This window comes from Habropoda laboriosa, unplaced genomic scaffold (assembly GCF_001263275.1).
Source record: "Habropoda laboriosa isolate 0110345459 unplaced genomic scaffold, ASM126327v1 scaffold15, whole genome shotgun sequence".
NCBI classification, from domain to species: domain Eukaryota; kingdom Metazoa; phylum Arthropoda; class Insecta; order Hymenoptera; family Apidae; genus Habropoda; species Habropoda laboriosa.
This window is the reverse complement of record NW_017100141.1, coordinates 1,304,641-1,309,569: the sequence shown is the minus strand read 5'-3', so window position 1 is coordinate 1,309,569 and position 4,929 is coordinate 1,304,641.

Sequence of the window (4,929 nt, the reverse complement as noted above, 5' to 3'; positions counted from 1 at the left end):
CGTCCCTAAGAAGATGACGAACAGAAGTAATCCCGAACGAAAGAGTAATTAAACAAAACCAATTTGTCTACTACTTGTGAAACAGAGAATCGTAGAGTTAAAGGGACCGTGGAAGAACACGGTTCAATTCGAATTCGATTTAAAGCCGTTCCCTCAAGTTCTGGGAGGATAGTTCTCGATTAGGGTTGCGAGCGGTCGACCAGACGACAAAGGTTCACCGAAGCGTCGTCGAACTTTCCTACCCTGATCGATAATCGACCTGTAGAGAGAGAGTGTGTGTTACGGATAGACGAAGGAAATTGGTAAACCGAATTAGTAGACAAAGAGGGCAACCCATGGTTAAATTCTCTTCAGATTATTCGATACATGTTCGACGTTCAAACAAACTGCATCGATTGTTTTTTTTTTTTTTTTCGTTTTTTGTCAAAGGAGAAAAAAAATACTCGATAGAATTTGGAACGATGAAAAATAGTATATATAGCAGGTATTTTGTATGATGTTAAAAAACGTGGTATCGCGTCGCTTTTAAGATGTCCGTTCGTCTTCGAGTTCGGACCCGGCAGCCATTCCGACTGAACGAGGCCGAAAATCACGAGGGTGGAACGTATCGAACATAGCAGGTGTACGTGTATATATACATGTGTATATACATATATATAGATAGATAGATATAGATTAATTGATCTCTCTAGAAATCAATTGTAATTTACGCAATTCGTTGCTCGTGCACGTTTCTAGAAAATCGTCGGGCGGATAGGAAAGAAAGAGGGGAAAGTAGGGAGAGACAGCTGTTTTTAAACGCGTTTTCACGAGAAGGGGTAATTTTATCACGGAACCGCCTTGTGGTTTGTATTTTTAATTGAATCATTATTTACGCATCATTGTTACGAAAGAGAGAATAACACACGTTCAATACACGAAGGAATTTTGTACATAATTGGTTGATTTTTCGTGGCTGGTCGGGGAACACCGGGCTATGGATATATTTTTTTTTTTACATTTTTTTCTTTTTCTCTCTTTTCGACGAATCGCGGTTTTAATTTTGCGGCGAATATCTAGCGGGATAATTCGTGTAATCGTTAGAGGAGGAAATAAAACGGCAATTTATCAAACGCGTGTGCGATTAGACGAGCGAAAGAGAGATGGTGTGCGCGCGCTCTCGCTAAATGGCTGCCGGAAAGGAACTCTTCCAACGTGTCGACGAGGTGTTGTACCGCGACTTCCGGTCGACACACTCGGTGATCCGCGACAGAACGCGTGTGATCCTTTTATAGGTAGCTAGATAAGGGATAGAGAGTGAAGATTGAATAAAAACAAAAAGTATATAAGCGACGAGAGCAACGAGGCAGTTACATGTGACCGGTAGGGTTTCTATGCCAAATGCGTGTGTGTCTGTGTTGCGCTGTGTGTGCGTAGATTCGCGAAAGCGCGGCTGTAGATGAGAGAGAAACGGTTAGATAAATGTAGAATTAATCACGGACACAACTCTGACGAGAAGGATCTTCTAAGCCGAAGCAGTCTCTACACCGGTTCCTATTTGAGATTACACAGCTTTGGTGACACAGCTTTTCTTAATACTCATTAACCTCGTCGATGCTCCAAGTAGAAACGCGTTAGCCAGTTGGTTTCTTTAGTTTAAACGCGGAGTCTTGTTTTTTCTTGTTTTTATTTTTGGGAATGGGTAGAATTTAAGGGAACGACGTGGAGCTCTTCGAACGAGGTTTATTACGCTCTCTTTATATTTTCTGGACACTTTTGACGGAGGAATTGGAAATGAGGAGGGTTTCAAGATAGCAATTGGAAAATTCTTCGATAGTACGTTCATTGATGATCGAGTGTTTGTAGGCTCGCGCTGAGATGGAGAGTGCATAGCGAACCTGTAGAATTAGTATTCGATCCTTGTACGCGTGCGAGAGCAAAGCGGCTCGTTCCAATTCCTCGATCATCCCGGTGTCTGCACGACGACTTTCCTTCGTGAACCACGGTGAGACTCGGCTAAATTCGCCGAATGCACAATCGCGACGAGGCTCGGGGTCGGACCGATCGAGAACGCTGAAATTGATAGACTGATCCTTTCAATTCTGAACGTATTTCTCTCTCCTTTCAAGTTCCTCTACGATAATTCTCAGTGTCATTTGCAAATCCCTTTTCTACATTACTTCACATTCAATTCACCCGTGTGTACTAATTACTTCGAACTCCAAACGTTCGTTTCGTGTATTTTAAGTTCCTCGACTTTCTTACACGGCTGTTCTCGATCGCGACTCTCGATCAGAGACGCATCTTTTCTTCATCGAAGACGAACGAAAAAAGCACAGCGTGAAAGGGAAAGAAAACGAGAGAGAGAAACTCGCCGACGAACACACACAGAAAGAGACACACATACGAAACAGAATATAATACTCCTAGAGAGAAGGGGTAAGAAGAAACGAAAGATACAAGCGAGAGGGGAAATGGTACGCACATATTGAGCCGAGTGAGTGATAATCCCTGTTTAAAGAAGAAAAAAAAATTCTAGTTAAGTGGAGATTTATCGTAATAAGTATATACATATATATATACATACATATATATGTATATATAAATAAATATATAGGTAAGTCGTTGCGTGACTCAGCGTGGAGCGTAAGTGGACAGGTATGCGAGTGAGACACGTGTGAATGGGAACTTTGAGAGTGAAAGAGAGAGAGAGAAGGTTACGATAAATACACAGCGATGTAAGAGAGAGATGAACGAGAGAAGAAAAAGATAACGAGGGGAATTAAGAGATAACACAAAGAGTCGTGTGAAATAGCCAAATATGACAAAGATGTTCTTTTTTTATTTCCTTTTTTTTTTTCTTTACTGTTTCTTCTGTAATACTTCTTCAACACACTTCTGCTATACTTTCGTTCTCTTTCTCTTTTTTTTTTTCTTGTTTTTCGTTCTTTTCTATACGTAGTTAGAGGCACAACGACGGGTTAGAGGCTGTCGTTGAGAGTTGCGTTTCGAACGAGAGAAACTCTAATCTCTCTGTCGCTAGAATTTAGGTCTCCTTTAGGCTAAAACGCGAAGCGAGTTTGCACAGGCGTAAAATGCGAGAAAGAAAAAAAAAGGTATATAAGAAAGCCAGATAGAAAATGGTGTAAAATCGCGTAATTCTCGATTGTTTCGTTTTGCGTGTGCGAGCGCCGGTACATGTAAATAACGCTGATAAGAACAATTAGGGGATCGAATAGTAACGTCGATTTATCGTTCGAGCACAAAAGGAGTTGAGAGAGAGAAGGGATTATAAAACGAACGCTATTGGCACGTAGTTGCCAGGCGTGTGTTCTCATAGGAGCTGCGAAACCGAAAAAGAAACAACTCAGAACATACTCATATTGATTCTTGTAACGTTTAAATTTAACGAGCGAAGAAGGGAGAAGAGACGAGCGTAGATTTTAAAACGGAGATAAGGGAAACAAAGTAGAGATGATAAGAGAAACGAAGAACAAAAGAGTGGATCATTTTCCAAGGTATATTCTCCGTTCTTCAAGCGCAAAAAGTAAAAGAAAGGAAACGTTCCCTGAAACGAGAAGAAGAAGAAGAAGCTGATTTTCTTCTTGGGATTTATCAACGCCGCGATTCCTCCACGAACGAGCGCATTTTTTCTTACACGTTAAGGCACTCGAGGTGAACTCCGCTCGAAGATGATTATGTATTGATATTAGGAAGGATACGCTCTGATAATGTTCGTTCGCGGAGGAATTGACCGTTCGATTTTTTGGGACGCAGGCGAGAAAGAAGATCTATCCCTGTATATTGTACACTGTAATTACAATTTATACTTACTCGTAATCGATACCTTTATCGGTAGGCTATTACAAACTAGTGGCTAGCGTAAGTCAAGCTCAAATCTAAGCGAGACCCATCGTCTTCGCGTCTTATTCTTCGTCACGAGTGCACAACTTCCCCTTTACCCTGCCCCTTCCCTCCTCCCCCCACAATATTTCCCCGATGAAAACAACGGACAAATTCCCCCATCCATCCATCTTCTTGTTCCGACTTTTTAAACAATCGTTCTCTACGAACGTGTTCTCCGATTGCGTACGCAGGCCTATTCGCCAAGCCACGATTCCCGATGGATTCACGGTGAAACCAGGGCTCTCTTTATTTTGTTCCTTCTGTTTTCTCCTCTGATTTGATCATCGAACTTGAAAATGTAAAACACTTCTCTTGGGGAATTTGATTTGCGACAATCGCAAAAAAAAAGAAACGCGTCGTCCCGGGCGATCGATGAATCCCTCGTTCTCGAATTGTACAATATTCAAATTGCAATCTCGATTCGAATAATTTAGTTTAGTTTTACCTCGTCGAAAGTGTTCGCCGCGGGTGTTCGATGGAACAGAATTTTCAACGCGCAGAATTGAATACAGAAATTGACGATCCGTTTTTCTGTTTTTGCGGAAGGATGTACCTTTCGATTTGTGTGGTTAAATCTCGCGTGTCGAAGAAGAGACGAAGGGGGGTTTGTAACGATCGATTGTAAATATTCTCTCTATTGAATTCCGCGCGTTGAGTTCGTCGGTGACACTTGCACGTTTCACTGGACACTCTGTTATATATACGTAGATATCTGCGGAGCAAGAAGAAATGAATTGCTGTACAAAGAAACGGTGTAACGAGATTTTAGTGGTAGCCAGGAACGGATAGATTAGAGGTAGTATCTGTTTCTGAGTGTTAGGAGAAAATGAGAAAAATAATACAGCGTCTCGAGAACTCGTCTCGACGATAGAAAACACAGATACTAGTCTTCTTCATACTCCTAGAAACTTATTTATATACATTAATTAAAACGAAGATTAAAAAATGACAATGCTTCGCCGCGCCGAAGCGTTGAGAAAGCACGACGGTAGGATCAGTGAATCTTCCCTTTAATAAAATTGTACAAAAAAAGAAAATGCAATC